Raw genomic sequence first — 18,312 nt, 5'->3', positions numbered from 1 at the left:
TAGCTTCCTTTATCTCTTCACCCAAATTCTTCATACAATTAACAATCTCATCTATACGTAAAAAGTAACTAGCAACACTCTCATCACTATGCATCTTAAGAGTTTCATACTGAATTCTGAGAGTTTGAAGCTTAGCACGTTTTACCTAAGGGTCTCCTTTGTAGCTATGAATGATTTTATCCCATATCTCATTAGCTGTCTTGAGCTGCATGACTTTGACAAATTTTGATTCTGAAAGATTTCCCAATAACGTATTGACAGGTTTGGCATTGGTTTTGTATAACTTCTTACCTACAGAGTCTGTAGGAATTGTTGTTGGAAATTGATATCCTCCTTCCACAATTTTCCAATATACTAAGTTTCTCCTGTTGAAGATTGGTGGTTTGATGGATCCCATGCCTTCGTGATTATTCATCTTGAAGTATTTTCCTTCAAACAATCAAGCTTCTTCTGTAGGACATGCTTTGATACCAATTGTTGCAAATAATACTAAGAGGGCGGGGGATTAGTATTATCAGATCAATAATTTTTCATTTCCTAAACAGATTTATATACGCTACTTCTGTGAAGTGAAATAGAGTGTACATGCTATTGTGATTAGAGAAACCAACATATACCTAGAGAACTTTTGATTTAGTCAATTTATCATGTGTTGATATTTAACCAGTGCATCAGTAACTTATGATACAATGCAGTAAAAACAGAATAAACCATCACAAATAAGCAACACATATGAACACCAAGATTTAAGGTGGGAAACCAATGTGGGTGAAAACCACCTACTACTGTCATCATTGTCTTCTTTTAATAATAAGAAAATATATTTATAATCTTGTACTGGTGTAGACTCATACCAGTACGCAAGCACCCACCTGCAGAAGGCTACAACCTTCTCTCGTTTTCCAGCTTCTACTGAAGGGAGATACAACCCCCTAGCTCTTATACTAGCCAATGTGTTTACTAGTATGTAGGCACCGACCTACACAAGGCTACAACCTTCTCTCTTCCTGTAGGGACCACATTTCATAAATTTTCAGATTGGATGCTCTTGGTACACAACAATACACATGAAGGTCTCGTTTCATCGAATTTTCATACTAGACCCATTAGAACTTTCAAACTACATCAAACAATAATCAATTAATCTGAACAATCAGATCATTGACACCAGAACACTATGTTGGACCCAGAAACTTGCATTATCATTCAGAACCAGCTGCAACCTCAAAAATCATGCATCAGAATGTATACACTACTTTACTGAACCCAACCTACATGTATATGCTACTTCCTTTAATCAAACCTATGTATACCTTCAAAACTACTGAAACATAAGACTTCTGAATCAAGTCTATACCAACCAGTAATATATTGAACATCTAATATCAATTTAGATAGCTTTACACAGGCAATAGTAGATATCACCCTTCTCACTTATACAATCAATCAATCAGATATCAAACTCCTTATGCATTCAGTTTTACATTCAGATCTAAGAACACTTCATTGATAGACATCAGTAAAACAACAGATTTGATCAGATAGATCAGTTGGATCTTGAAGAATAAGCTTTTCTTTTGTATACACTACTTGGAAGAGTAGAACCTTCGTGTACATGCACTTTTTCCGAGATGAACCAGCGTATAGATCTGCAAATATTAACTCATAACTTCGCTATTATTCCGGACTTCAAACAAACCTAGATCATGACATTTAAAGAATAAAACAGGTGTACATAATCAAATCTAGCCCAACCAATATCAGATAATTCAATGATAAGTCATTTTTGGTCTCGTGATCCTGATCCAACATTGAATTCAAGGTGCATAAAATATTTCAGATCAAATCACAAGCATAGCCTCTGCAACATAAAATATACTTCAGATAGAAGTATTCCTTAGAAACCCTTTCACTTGCACACCCTGGCCTTATGATCTTCTCCTCATATATTTCTAGGCCTTTCTCAATACCTCAAAACAAAACCACTTAGGACTCGTGGTATACTTGGACGGGATCAAATATTCGTTACTCCGCTCAATATTGTGGGCTAATATCATGGTACTGAAGCCTGGTATTGTCTCCTCTTGAATTTTCTTTATTTTCCAACATATATGCACTTTTATTCTTGTGAAAGTGCGTGTATATGTATACACTCTTTTTGTTATGTGAACCAGCGTGTATATGTTGTCTTGACTAAGAGGACCTACGTATTCATCTTAAACTACTTTTCACCATTCTTTACCTTCAACTTCTTCATTTTGGTTAGTAGACTTTAGTTCCATCTTCTTGTTCTTTTGTACCAATGCCTTGTTACATCTGAATGGACCTGTTACACTCTGGGTTTCCTTTCATCAAAACTGAAGTGACCTGTGAGTGAGTTTCCATCAAGGACAACACTTGTATCATAATGCCAATAGATGGAAGCCTTGGAAGTAGCAATGAAGAAGAATAACATCAATTTGGAACATTCTTCAACTTCAACTTCATCTTCAGGAATAGAACATTTTGCATGTGTTTGTCAAGCATCTCAGTCTGTTTATGCACTAAATGTATCTTCTTCTTCTCATTCTCATGAATGGGTCATTGATTCTGGAGCCTCTTATCACATGGACAAAAACAAAGCCATGTTTTCTTCTTTAAATGATTGTAACACGAAAAATATATATGTTGGTGATGATAGATCTCTTAGTGTTGTAGGGACTAGAGCTATTCATCTAGACAATGGTCAATTTAGTGATGTATTATGTGTTCCTACCTTATCCTGCAACCTTCTATCTGTATATTAGATAATTCATTCAGGTGAAGGTAAAACCGTTGAATTTTCACCTCATGACGTTGTAATTAAGGACCTAAGAGATCCTAGATATATTTTAGCTATTGGCATTGTTGATGATTCTACAAGGTTGTATAAGTTTAATAACTTTGGCATCAACTCTTCCCTCGGTATTTGTCACTCATAATGATGAAGTGAGCAAACTTTGGTATGAGAAATTTGGTCACTTAAACTATCAGTCCCTTCAAAATCTATGTAAGGAAAATATGGTGACAGGTATTCCTATGGTATCTTACAGAGATGGTTTTTTTTTTTTTTTCCGAATGTGTACTCGGAAAACATCATTGGGGTAGTTTTGAAAAACGTGCCTCTTGGCACAACTCATCCCCTTTACAGCTTGTGCACAGTTATTTATGTGGTCCACTTCTAGTTGTTTCATTCTCTGGATACAAGTATTTCTTAACTGTCATTGATGATTTCCCCAGATGCACTTGGGTATACTTCATAAAACTCAAGAGTGAAGTATTTAACATGTTCTTGGCCTTTAAGACCTTTGTTGAGAAACAATCTAGACATCAAATTCTTAAGCTAAGATCTGATAATGGTGGAGAATATGTTAACAACAAATTCATCAACTTTTTCACTGAGCATGGAATTCAAATGCAACATATTGTTCCATACACTCCACAACAAAATGGTGTAGCTGAAAGGAATAATCGCACCTTAAAGGAAATGGCTAATTGTATGCTTCAATCTAAAGGTCTTAGTCTTAATTTTTGGGCAGAAGCAATTAACTGTGAAAATTACATCATAAATCAAACTCCTATTAAGTTTTTAAAGAATATCACTCCAGAAGAAGCATGGAGCTCAATTAAACTAGATGTAAGTCACTTTTGTGTTTTTGGAAGTGAAGCATGGGCCCATATTCCTGATGAGAAACATAAAGCCTTAGAACCTAAGAGTGAAAAATGTATTTTTGTTGGATATCCTGAAGATGTCAAAGGATATAGACTTCTTCCACCTAAATCCAAAAATGTTATCATTAGAAGAGATGTAAAGTTTGTTGAAAATATATCGGCCTAAGAGCCTAGTTTGACGAATGTGCCACCTCTCTCTATCCCTTCTACTTTTGAAAACATTTCTTCTTCAGATGATGACAATGAGGATGAAAATCCTTCCCCACCTTCTCAGGATCCTCCTTCATCTCCTCAGCTTCCAAAATGGGTCTGTACTACTTGGGATGCAGTAAGTGCTCTTGTAGGTGATCCTACAGATTAGCGACATGCATGTTCTCAATTTGATAGAGCCTCTTCTTTACTGGCACAAGCTTCAGTGAATTATGATCCTGACACCTTTAGAGAAGCTTCAGGCCATCCAGATTGGGACATAGCTATGAATGAAGAATACCGTTCATTATTGGCAAATGATACATGGGATCTTGTTCCTCTTCCAAAGGGATGAAAACCTGTTAGATGTAAATGGTTTTATAGAACCAAGTTTGGACGAGATAGAAAAGTTGATAAACATAAAGCTCGTCTTGTTGTTAAGGGTTTTTCACAAGTTGAATGTGTTAGCGCTTGAAATTTCACCTCAGGCTGAGAAAGGTAAACTCCAAGGCAACATCAAACCACTTAGCCTCGTAGCTAGCCCTACGGGGCAGGAGAGGACTCTCTCCGGTCTATCTCGGTAGGGATCTTCAACGGGTGAGATAACCAATGAGGAAACACTGCTTTTAGGCTAGTAAACTGATAAAAGGTTTGATTTGGGATTTTTAGGGTTTTGGTGGAAAGTTGGGGAAAGGCAATTTTGGGTGCGGGGATTGGACACAGTTTTTGCAGGGGGTTCTTTGGGGCAAGGTAGGAGACTGTACTGATGCCTTTGAATTAAGTGAATGGATAGGAATGACCGGTGAGGAGCTAAAGAGAGCAAGAAACCTTCAAGGGTTCTCTTTAGACAGATGAAAACATAAATATTAAGCAAACTTAAAAGCAGAGCATGGCAATCATGAATTCTACTTTAACACTTCATTTGCCTAATTTGCAGAAGGAAAAGTAAGAAGATGATTCACATAACAAACTTACAAGTACAAATAGAAACACACCATCAATACATGTAACCACAGGAATCCCAAAAAGGACTGCAAAACCCTGGTCTTTCTTCCTTTGCCAAAATTGCAGAGATACAATGAGTAATACAATAGAGCTTTCTCCCTCAAGAGTCCAACCCTCCAACCCCTGAAAATGACTAAGAAAATAAATAATATAGGCAAGCTAACACCTTTCCTTGCCTCTAGGGGTCCAGCTCATCCTTCTAGGAACTGTTTCAACCAATTCTAAACTGAGCACTAAAATCTAGGCAGTCAAAACAACTTGCCTCTATAAGCTAGGAAACCAATTCATTCATTAAATGTTTGCTATTTCATGAATGAATCTTCTAGAATAGGTAAATAAGTGTCATGTCAACATGAAAATACATTAATTACATCAAAGAGGGTGAAAAATCCCATCACAAGTCAAAACTGGTCAAAGTTGGGCGAATTCCTGAGCTGTAGATGAAAAATTGGCAAACTTTCCCAACAAGTCGCGCCCTGATCCTCAACAGGTCGCGCTACTTTGGAGCTGCTTTTGAGGCAATTCCAGGTGTCCAAATGAGGCAAAAGTGGGCTTGTTGGAAAGGTCTGGATGACTACTTTCCAACCCAAGTGGAATTTCTGAATTTGGTGGCAATTTGCTCCTCCAAAATTTCAATCTCCCAAGACTGCTTCCTGTGTGTCAAAAAGGTGGCAGAAAGTCATTTTTTGCTTTTTTTTGACTTTCTGGAGGCCCAAAACTTGGTGAAATTTCTAGGAAATTGCTGAGCAAGTGTATCTTTGCATGAAAAATCCAAAAATTCTGAGTTTTCCCAAAAAGGATTTGCCCAACGAAAAGGTCGCGCGCGACACGCGACCCGTTGGTGGAGAAAACCTGTGTTTGGCACAAAAAATTCACAATTGACAACATTTTCTCCAAATTTCTTGAAATTTGGGCTGGAAGTCCCAAATAAAGTACCATGCTCATTCAAAGAGGCTTTGGCCAAAATTTGGAGTGGATCGGGCCTTTTTCGTCGTTTTAGTGCCTTGGCCAACCTCCTTGGATCTAGCGATTGCAATTTTGACATTTCTCTAGAACCATGACACCTGTGAAAAAAGTGAAGGATTCATTTCTTCTTTGGCATGTTGTGGACAAAAACCTCTCTCAGTTTTCCAAAATTCATCTTTGATTTCTCTGAAACGGCTTTTGAGTGAAACTTATCCCGATGTGTGGAACAAGGGATTTTTTCGAAATGAAGCGAAATGAAGGGGATAAGAGGCTTCTAAATTCTTGGGGAAATTCTTGGAAATAGGGAGGGATGTTAGGAAGCAGGGGAAAGTGGAATCTCAGAGATTGAGTGAGGGGAAGGGGTCCAAAAGGGCAAAACACAGGCCCAACCTAGAAAATTGCCAGGTTGTAGCTAGAAACTAGGGTTTGTGCAAAAATGAGGATTTTGGGGGATCTCAGTGATGGGAAGCATTTGATAAGGTATATGAAGGATAGGGGAAGGTGTATGAACATCTGAATACAAGTTTTTCCGATGATTTGACTGTCCAAGAGAAATTAGCTTTCAAAACCCTAGGAGAGGGAAATGACCCTGCCTAAGCGCAACTGAAGCATGAACAAGGTGTAAAATGACTCATTAGACACTGACATGATAATGAAAACGCTATGAATGATGATAGACTCAGTTGAATGATGATATGGACCGACATTTGGACAACTTTAGAAGGAGTGAAAGCAAACCCTAGACCTAATGCCTAGTGACCAAATTTTGCTTGAAGACTCACTGAAATGACAAAATTTGACCTTGACACTCTGAGACCACTTTGTAAGAGCATATTTGATCACTGGAGGAAGGCTAGAAAGATTGACACTAACATTGGCTCCAATGGGGATGGTAGCTCCTTGGAGGTACCAAGAACCTTAGACCTTTGGGAGAGCAGACCAGTGCTTTTCAATCATTGGGCGATGGAGTCCATTATTTTGAACGGATAACACAAAACCTTTGACACATTTATTGAATGAAACTTGACTCAATCCGACACAATTATGAAACCTACATGACTGAAAACTGACTCACAAATGACTCATGACTGACTTAACTAAAACAAGAACTTACAAAGCTTATTAAAGGGCAGCAATCCATCAAGATTTGAAATCATGATGACAACCACCTGTGTTTCTTACAAGACAATATACATCAAACTATATCAAAATTCCAATCCAACTAATCAAGCAGATGCTTTCTTGATTGATTCTCCTGATTAGATCTTCTGGTCAACAATACAAACCTATCACGGGGCATCCAAAAACATAGTTGACCATGGCTGCAACAGAACACTGTAATAAACACTTTCACTGCTGGCTGCAACAAACTTGCTAGAGGATCGTAAAAAACATGAAGATTTTCCATTGCCACCTCTTGCTGAAAGAACAAGGTATCCTTTGTTTCAACTTCTGATCTACCTTCATCATGTGCTTCAGAAAGAGTATGTTCATGGGCTTCAAAAAACTCCGAACAAATGGATGAGCAGATCTCTTCTTGGAAAAACATTTCAGCACATGAAACATATGAAGAATCTGAAAGGTAATCCTGTATGCTCTGATCTTCTGTAGTCTGACAATATGGTAGGTCATCTTCATATGATATGACAGCCGGATTATTATCTTTGTGAAGGAAAACATTATCTGTTTGCTGATCTACAAGACAGTCATCTTTTTCAACAAAGGAAGAAGTTTTCCCAACACTTTCCTGACTATGTGTGCATTGCAAATCTGCGTAGCTTGGGCTGTAACAAGACCTTTCAAAAGCTGATCTATCTCCTCTTCAGACAAAGGAGACAATGCTTTGTTTTCTTCTGCTTAAACAATAATTATCTTCATATGATAGGGCACTCAGACTATCATTTATTATTGAGTTATTGAAAGGAGATTCATCACTTACTTGCACAAAGATCTCACCTTGCTGTTCATGAACTGACTGGATTGCTTCTTCATGAAGGCTGTGTTCTAATGATGGACTAACAGTATGAATTATTGTGTCTTCTACATTCCAAATGATTTCAACAGAACCTGGAGTAGCTGACTGGACATTATCACAATCTACAATCAACACTGGACTTACTTGCATGCTGCTGTCTTCTGTGGGCAGATCTGAAATGTCATTCTCCCTTTCATCATTTTCAGCCATATTATCTTCAACCTGCTGATCTTGATTCTGCTACAAAATGTCTTGATCATTTTGACAAGTATGCTGAAAGGGATTTTCATACAGAGCCTCCATGATCTCAATATCCATAAAATTATCATCTTCATAATATTTCTCAAGGCTTTCAATAAAACAATAAGCATGCTTGCAACAGTCATGAACTAAATTTAATGATGGATAAGATGCTTGATATCTTTCAATGAACAAGGCATGAAAATCCTTTCAACAGTAAATACAAGTAGGCGGCAAACTTTCATACCATGATTGGGCTTTACCTTCCAGAGTGGCCAAGAATATCTTCATCAAGCAATCTTCAGGAAAATCAACCTTCAACTTGCGAATATGCATGTGAAATCTAACTAGATGTAAAGCAGCATCCTTCTTACCATCATCTTTAAATGTAGGCAGATTCCTTGACCAATCTACCTTCGGAATTTTATTTGGAAAACCAGGGATGTGATCTCGGCTCAGGGGAGCATATCTTCTTGTGATTTGGTCCATCTTGAAAAGCTCAAAGCTACTAATTTTCCTGCAGTGAAGTCACCATGAAGCATTGATCTTTGAAGTTTTCAGTGAAGGAGTCGCCAGTGAATGATTTCAGCCTTGTCAGTGTCTGATCGTTGTCCACCATCAACAATCAGATCTGAACTTGATACATGTGCTGGGGTAAAATGCAATCAAAGTGTTGTTTTCACAAGCTCGCGAAGATTGACTGAAGCAACGTTTATCTACTTCCGCTAATGCAAAGAAAAAGCGTTTCGAAGGCTACCTGGCATAACTTCAGGCTCCGTCTAAGACTTATGAAACAAACACATCAATCAACAAACAATTTTTTCTTCCCCAGTATGGTTGCCAATATGTTAGCGCTTGAAATTTCACCTCAGGCTGAGAAAGGTAAACTCCAAGGCAACATCAAACCACTTAGCCTCGTAGCTAGCCCTACGGGGCAGGAGAGGGCTCTCTCCGGTCTATCTCGGTAGGGATCTTCAACGGGCGAGATAACCAATGAGGAAACACTAATTTTAGGCTAGTAAACTGATAAAAGGTTTGATTTGGGATTTTTAGGGTTTTGGTGGAAAGTTGGGGAAAGGCAATTTTGGGTGCGGGGATTGGACACAGTTTTTGCAGGGGGTTCTTTGGGGCAAGGTAGGAGACTGTACTGATGCCTTTGAATTAAGTGAATGGATAGGAATGACCGGTGAGGAGCTAAAGAGAGCAAGAAACCTTCAAGGGTTCTCTTTAGACAGATGAAAACATAAATATTAAGCAAACTTAAAAGCAGAGCATGGCAATCATGAATTCTACTTTAACACTTCATTTTCCTAATTTGCAGAAGGAAAAGTAAGAAGATGATTCACATAAAAAACTTACAAGTACAAAGAGAAACACACCATCAATACATGTAACCACAGGAATCCCAAAAAGGACTGCAAAACCCTGGTCTTTCTTCCTTTGCCAAAATTGCAAAGATACAATGAGTAATACAATAGAGCTTTCTCCCTCAAGAGTCCAACCCTCCAACCCCTGAAAATGACTAAGAAAATACATAATATAGGCAAGCTAACACCTTTCCTTGCCTCTAGGGGTCGAGCTCATCCTTCTAGGAGCTGTTTCAACCAATTCTAAACTGAGCACTAAAATCTAGGTAGTCAAAACAACTTGCCTCTATAAGCTAGGAAACCAATTCATTCATTAAATGTTTTCTATTTCATGAATGAATCTTCTAGAATAGGTAACTAAGTGTCATGTCAACATGAAAATACATTAATTACATCAAATAGGGTGAAAAATCCCATCACAAGTCAAAACTGGTCAAAGCTGGGCGAATTCCTGAGCTGTAGATGAAAAATTGGCAAACTTTCCCAACAGGTCGCGCCCTGATCCTGAACAGGTCGCGCTACTTTGGAGCTGCTTTTGAGGCACTTCCAGGTGTCCAAATGAGGCAAAAGTGGGCTTGTTGGAAAGGTCTGGATGACTACTTTCCAAGTGGAATTTCTAAATTTGGTGGCCATTTGCGCCTCCAAAATTGCAATCTCCCAAGACTGCTTCCTGTGTGTCAAAAAGGTGGCAGAAAGTCATTTTTTGCTTGTTTTTTGACTTTCTGGAGGCCCAAAACTTGGTGAAATTTCTTGGAAATTGCTGAGCAAGTGTATCTTTGCATGAAAAATCCAAAAATGCTGAGTTTTCCCAAAAAGGAGTTGCCCAACGAAAAGGTCGCGCGCGGCGCGCGACCTGTTGGTGGAGAAAACCTGTGTTTGGCACAAAAAATTCACAATTGACAAAATTTTCTCGAAATTTCTTGACATTTGGGCTGGGAGTCCCCAATAAAGTACCATGCTCAGTCAAAGAGGCTTTGGCCAAAATTTAGAGTGGATCGGGCCTTTTTCGTCGTTTTAGTGCCTTGGCCAACCTCCTTGGATCTAGCGATTGCAATTTTGACATTTCTCTAAAACCATGACACCTGTGAAAAAAGAGAAGGAGGTTTTTCTTCTTTGGCATGTTTTGGAAAAAAACCTCTCTCAGTTTTCCAAAATTCATCTTTGATTTCTCTGAAACGGCTTTTGAGTGAAACTTATCCCGATGTGTGGAAAAAGGGATTTTGTCGAAATGAAGTGAAATGAAGGGGATAAGAGGCTTCTAAATTCTTGGGGAAATTCCTGGAAGTAGGGAGGGATGTTAGGAAGCAGGGGAAAGTGGAATCTCAGAGATTGAGTGAGGGGAAGCGGTCCAAAAGGGCAAAACACAGGCCCAACCTAGAAAATTGCCAGGTTGTAGCTAGAAACTAGGGTTTGTGCAAAAATGAGGATTTTGGGGGATCTCAGTGATGGGAAGAATTTGATAAGGTATATTAAGGATAGGGAAAGGTGTATGAACATCTGGATACAAGTTTTGCCGATGATTTGACCGTCCAAGAGAAATTAACTTTCAAAACCCTAGGAGAGGGAAATGACCCTACCTAGGCGCAACTGAAGCATGAACAAGGTGTAAAATGACTCATTAGACACTGACATGATAATGAAAACCCTATGAATGATGATAGACTCAGCTGAATGATGATATGGACCGACATTTGGACAACTTTAGAAGGAGTGAAAGCAAACCCTAGACCTAATGCCTAGTGACCAAATTTTTCTTGAAGACTCACTGAAATGACAAAATTTGACCTTGACACTCTGAGACCACTTTGTAAGAGAATATTTGATCACTGGAGGAAGGCTGGAAAGACTGACACTAACATTGGCTCCAATGGGGATGGTAGCTCCTTGGAGGTACCAAGAACCTTAGACCTCTGGGAGAGCAGACCAGTGCTTTTCAATCATTGGGCGATGGAGTCCATTATTTTGAACGGATAACACAAAACCTTTGACACATTTATTGAATGAAACTTGACTCAATCCGACACAATTATGAAACCTACATGACTGAAAACTGACTCACAAATGACTCATGACTGACTTAACTAAAACAAGAACTTACAAAGCTTATTGAAGGGCAGCAGTCCATCAAGATTTGAAATCATGATGACAACCACCTGTGTTTCTTACAAGACAATATACATCAAACTATATCAAAATGCCAATGCAACCAATCAAGCAGATGCCTTCTTGATTGATTCTCTTGATTAGATATTCTGGTCAACAATACAAACCTATCACGGGGCATCCAAAAACATAGTTGACCATGGCTGCAACAGAACACTGTAATAAACACTTTCACTGCTGGCTGCAACAAACTTGCTAGAGGATCGTAAAAAACATGAAGATTTGCCATTGCCACCTCTTGCTGAAAGAACAAGGTATCCTTTGTTTCAACTTCTGATCTACCTTCATCATGTGCTTCAGAAAGAGTATGTTCATGGGCTTCAAAAAACTCCGAACAAATGGATGAGAAGATCTCTTCTTGGAAAAACATTTCAGCACATGAAACATATGAAGAATCTGAAAGGTAATCCTGTATGCTCTGATCTTCTGTAGTCTGACAATATGGTAGGTCATGTTCATATGATATGACAGCCGGATTATTATCTTTGTGAAGGAAAACATTATCTGTTTGCTGATCTACAAGACAGTCGTCTTTTTCAACAGAGGAAGAAGTTTTCCCAACACTTTCCTGACTATGTGTGCATTGCAAATCTGCTGTAGCTTGGGCTGTAACAAGACCTTTCAAAAGTTGATCTATCTCCTCTTCAGACAAAGGAGACAATGCTTTTTTTTCTTCTGCTTAAACAGTAATTATCTTCATATGACAGGGCACTCAGACTATCATTTATTATTGAGTTATTGAAAGGAGATTCATCACTTACTTGCACAAAGATCTCACCTTGCTGTTCATGAACTGACTGGATTGCTTCTTCATGAAGGTTGTGTTCTAATGATGGACTAACAGTATGAATTGATGTGTCTTCTACATTCCAAATGATTTCAACAGAACCTGGAGTAGCTGACTGGACATTGTCACAATCTACAATCAACACTGGACTTACTTGCATGATGCTGTCTTCTGTGGGCAGATCTAAAATGTCATTCTCCCTTTCATCATTTTCAGCCATATTATCTTCAACCTGCTGATCTTGATTCTGCTGCAAAATGTCTTGATCATTTTGACAAGTATGCTGAAAGGGATTTTCATACAGAGCCTCCATGATCTCATTATCCATAAAATTATCATCTTCATAATATTTCTCAAGGATTTCAATAAAACTATAAGCATGCTTGCAACAGTCATGAACTAAATTTAATGATGGATAAGATGCTTGATATCTTTCAATGAACAAGGCATGAAAATCCTTTCAACAGTAAATACAAGTAGGCAGCAAACTTTCATACTGTTACACTAAAAAATGTCACCTTGACTACTTACAGTTAGTATGGCTCAAATCAACAGTCATGCTACCCTCTTAGGCAAGTCTCATGCCTCTGTTATCCATCTCAAACTCAAAGAAGAGAGAAAGTCTTGTAAAAACTATGTTTATCTCTGGGGTCGCAGGTTCTCTCTAGCCTTACCTGCGGGGACGCTGACCACATTCACAAAATCTGCGTCCATGGACGCTCTGTATGTTAAGGGACAGGTGCGTCCCTCTGTAAAAGGCAAAATGCGCGAGTTTTATCTTGAAAAAGTTACTTGTGGTTACTTCTAGAACATTCTAGAGGTCGGTTTGATGAAATGGATGCGCCTCCAGTTGGTTCATGTATCTCTATTAAGGGGGAACTTATCCCATCAATAAGGGAGCTATCCCACCCAAAGAGGGGGATGATCCCATTGATAGTGGACCTGAATAACCTCTTTACAGCACTATAAATAAAGGCATTGAGCCAGAAGGAGAGGAGGTTGGAGCTATACATTTTCTTTGGGTAAATGCTGCAGGATTTAGGTCTTCCGTTAGAGCCTTTGTGAGGAGAGATTGTCTTCACTTGATTCTACTTGGGAGAGGGTGAGCTTTGTCAAAGTAGAGGAAAACCCTTGATGGACCCTGGGAGGAACTTGCACAACACCAAGGCCAGGTTGTAAGAGTTTCTTTGTTTCGTTATTAATACAAACTGGTTTATTTTTCTCAATAGCTTGTGTTAATGAGTTATTTCATGTGTTCCTTGGTCTGCATGTTGAATATATGTTTTATTATATGAAATGCAAGTGCTTGGTAATTGTTTGATTGTTTGTGGTTGCAGGAATTGACTTGAAGGAGGAGCTCATCCGGATCGTCAAGAACGGACTTCAACAACAGCGTTTTGGAATAAGGTAAGCCTAAACACTTGTAGATTTCATGTTGTAAAAGGTGTATTTAGAGAAAGATCACTCCATTTTGTCTTGTTTGTCATTAGAATGTCGTAGACTTCTAGGAAGGTCAGTCGTGTCCGCACCCTTGACAAATTCCGTGTGACACATACCATGATTGGGCTTTACCTTCCAGAGTGGCCAAGAATATCTTCATCAAGCAATCTTCAGGAAAATCAACCTTCAACTTGCGAATATGCATGTGAAATCTAACTAGATGTAAAGCAGCATCCTTCTTACCATCATCTTTAAATGTAGGCAGATTCCTTGACCAATCTACCTTCGGAATTTTATTTGGAAAACCAGGGATGTGATCTCGACTCAGGGGAGCATATCTTCTTGTGATTTGGTCCATCTTGAAAAGCTCAAAGCTACTAATCTTCCTGCAGTGAAGTCACCATGAAGCATTGATCTTTGAAGTTTTCAGTGAAGGAGTCGCCAGTGAATGATTTCAACCTTGTCAGTGTCTGATCGTTGTCCACCATCAACAATCAGATCTGAACTTGATACATGTGCTGGGGTAAAATGCAATCGAAGTGTTGTTTTCACAAGCTCACGAAGATTGACTGAAGCAGCGTTTATCTACTTCCGCTAATGCAAAGAAAAAGTGTTTCGAAGGCTACCTGGCATAACTTCAGGCTCCGTCTAAGACTTGTGAAACAAACACATCAATCAACAAAAAAAAATTCTTCCCCAGTATGGTCGCCAATATGTTAGCGCTTGAAATTTCACCTCAGGCTGAGAAAGGTAAACTCCAAGGCAACAGCAAACCACTTAGCCTCGTAGCTAGCCCTACGGGGCAGGAGAGGGCGCTCTCCGGTCTATCTCGGTAGGGATCTTCAACGGGCGAGATAACCAATGAGGAAACACTGATTTTAGGCTAGTAAACTGATAAAAGGTTTGATTTTGGATTTTTAGGGTTTTGGTGGAAAGTTGGGGAAAGGCAATTTTGGGTGCGGGGATTGGACACAGTTTTTGCAGGGGGTTCTTTGGGGCAAGGTAGGAGACTGTACTGATGCCTTTGAATTAATTGAATGGATAGGAATGACCGGTGAGGAGTTAAAGAGAGCAAGAAACCTTCAAGGGTTCTCTTTAGACAGATGAAAACATAAATATTAAGTAAACTTAAAAGCAGAGCATGGCAATCATGAATTCTACTTTAACACTTCATTTGCCTAATTTGCAGAAGGAAAAGTACGAAGATGATTCACATAAAAAACTTACAAGTAGAAAGAGAAACACACCATAAATACATGTAACCACAGGAATCCCAAAAAGGACTGCAAAACCCTGGTCTTTCTTCCTTTGCCAAAATTGCAGAGATACAATGAGTAATACAATAGAGCTTTCTCCCTCAAGAGTCCAACCCTCCAACCCCTGAAAATGACTAAGAAAATACATAATATAGGCAAGCTAACACCTTTCCTTGCCTCTAGGGGTCCATCTCATCCTTCTAGGAGCTGTTTCAACCAATTCTAAACTAAGCACTAAAATCTAGGCAGTCAAAACAACTTGCCTCTATAAGCTAGGAAACCAATTCATTCATTAAATGTTTGCTATTTCATGAATGAATCTTCTAGAATAGGTAAATAAGTGTCATGTCAACATGAAAATACATTAATTACATCAAAGAGGGTGAAAAATCCCATCACAAGTCAAAACTGGTCAAAGCTGGGCGAATTCCTGAGCTGTAGATGAAAAATTGGCAAACTTTCCCAACAGGTCGCGCCCTGATCCTGAACAAGTCGCGCTACTTTGGAGCTGCCTTTGAGGCACTTCCAGGTGTCCAAAGGATGGAAACGTGGGCTTGGTGGAACGGTCTAGATGACTACTTTCCAACCCAAGTGGAATTTCTGAATTTGGTGGCCATTTGCCCCTCCAAAATTGCAATCTCCCAAGACTGCTTCTTGTGTGTCAAAATGGTGGCAGAAAGTCATTTTTTGCTTGTTTTTTGACTTTCTGGAGGCCCAAAACTTGGTGAAATTTCTTGGCAATTGTTGAGCAAGTGTATCTTTGCATGAAAAATCCAAAAATGCTGAGTTTTCCCAAAAAGGAGTTTCCCAACGAAAAGGTTGCGCGCGGCACGCGACCCGTTGGTGGAGAAAACCTGTGTTTGGCACAAAAAATTCACAATTGACAAAATTTTCTCCAAATTTCTTGAAATTTGGGTTGGGAGTCCCCAATAAAGTACCATGCTCATTCAAAGAGGCTTTGGCCAAAATTTGGAGTGGATCAGGTCTTTTTCGTTGTTTTAGTGCCTTCGCCAACCTCCTTGGATCTAGCGATTGCAATTTTGACATTTCTCTAAAACCATGACACCTGTGAAAAAAGTGAAGGAGTTTTTTCTTCTTTGGCATGTTGTGGACAAAAACCTCTCTTAGTTTTCCAAAAGTCATATTTGATTTCTCTGAAACGGCTTTTGAGTGAAACTTATCCCGATGTGTGGAACAAGGGATTTTGTCGAAATGAAGCGAAATGAAGGGGATAAGAGGCTTCTAAATTCTTGGGGAAATTCTTGGAAGTAGGGAGGGATGTTAGGAAGTAGGGGAAAGTGTAATCTCAGAGATTGAGTGAGGGGAAGGGGTCTAAAAGGGCAAAACACAGGCCCAACCTAGAAAATTGCCAAGTTGTAGCTAGAAACTAGGGTTATGTACAAAAATGAGGATTTTGGGGGATCTCAGTGATGGGAAGCATTTGATAAGGTATATGAAGGATAGGGGAAGGTGTATGAACATCTATATACAAGTTTTGACGATGATTTAACCGTCCAAGAGAAATTAGCTTTCAAAACCCTAGGAGAGGGAAATGACCCTGCCTAGGTGCAACTGAAGCATGAACAAGGTGTAAAATGACTCATTAGACACTGACATGATAATGAAAACCCTATGAATGATGATAGACTCAGCTGAATGATGATATGGACCGACATTTGGACAAATTTAAAAGGAGTGAAAGCAAACCCTAGACCTAATGCCTAGTGACCAAATTTTGCTTGAAGACACTGAAATGACAAAATTTGACCTTGACACTCTGAGACCACTTTGTAAGAGCATATTTGATCACTGGAGGAAGGCTGGAAAGACTGACACTAACATTGGCTCCAATGGGGATGGTAGCTCCTTGGAGGTACCAAGAACCTTAGACCTCTGGGAGAGCGGACCAGTGCTTTTCAATCATTGGGCGATGGAGTCCATTATTTTGAACGGATAACACAAAACCTTTGACACATTTATTGAATGAAACTTGACTCAATCCGACACAATTATGAAACCTACATGACTGAAAACTGACTCACAAATGACTCATGACTGACTTAACTAAAACAAGAACTTACAAAGCTTATTGAAGGGCAGCAGTCCATCAAGATTTGAAATCATGATGACAACCACCTGTGTTTCTTACAAGACAATATACATCAAACTATATCAAAATGCCAATGCAACCAATCAAGCAGATGCCTTCTTGATTGATTCTCCTGATTAGATCTTCTGGTCAACAATACAAACCTATCACGGGGCATCCAAAAACATAGTTGACCATGGCTACAACAGAACACTGTAATAAACACTTTCACTGCTGGCTGCAACAAACTTGCTAGAGGATTGTAAAAAACATGAAGATTTGCCATTGCCACCTCTTGCTGAAAGAACAAGGTATCCTTTGTTTCAACTTCTGATCTACCTTCATCATGTGCTTCAGAAAGAGTATGTTCATGGGCTTCAAAAAACTCCGAACAAATGGATGAGAAGATCTCTTCTTGGAAAAACATTTTAGCACATGAAACATATGAAGAATCTGAAAGGTAATCCTGTATGCTCTGATCTTCTGTAGTCTGACAATATGGTAGGTCATCTTCATATGATATGACAGCCGGATTATTATCTTTGTGAAGGAAAACATTATCTGTTTGCTGATCTACAAGACAGTCATCTTTTTCAACAGAGGAAGAAGTTTTCCCAACACTTTCCTGACTATGTGTGCATTGCAAATCTGTTGTAGCTTGGGCTGTAACAAGACCTTTCAAAAGCTGATCTATCTCCTCTTCAGACAAAGGAGACAATGCTTTGTTTTATTCTGCTTAAACAGTAATTATCTTCATATGACAGGGCACTCAGACTATCATTTATTATTGAGTTATTGAAAGGAGATTCATCACTTACTTGCACAAAGATCTCACCTTGTTGTTCATGAACTGACTGGATTGCTTCTTCATGAAGGCTGTGTTCTAATGATGGACTAACAGTATGAATTACTGTGTCTTCTACATTCCAAATGATTTCAACAGAACCTGGAGTAGCTGACTGGACATTATCACAATCTACAATCAACACTAGACTTACTTGCATGTTGCTGTCTTCTGTGGGCAGATCTGAAATGTCATTCTCCCTTTCATCATTTTCAGCCATATTATCTTCAACCTGCTGATCTTGATTCTGCTGCAAAATGTCTTGATCATTTTGACAAGTATGCTGAAAGGGATTTTCATA

The sequence above is a fragment of the Pinus tabuliformis genome, chromosome X (genome assembly GCF_031772625.1).
Source record: "Pinus tabuliformis cultivar Carrire ecotype Pingquan chromosome X, CPIR1, whole genome shotgun sequence".
Taxonomy (NCBI): domain Eukaryota; kingdom Viridiplantae; phylum Streptophyta; class Pinopsida; order Pinales; family Pinaceae; genus Pinus; species Pinus tabuliformis.
The sequence above is the reverse complement of the archived record's forward strand: the minus strand, read 5'-3'. Positions refer to the sequence as shown.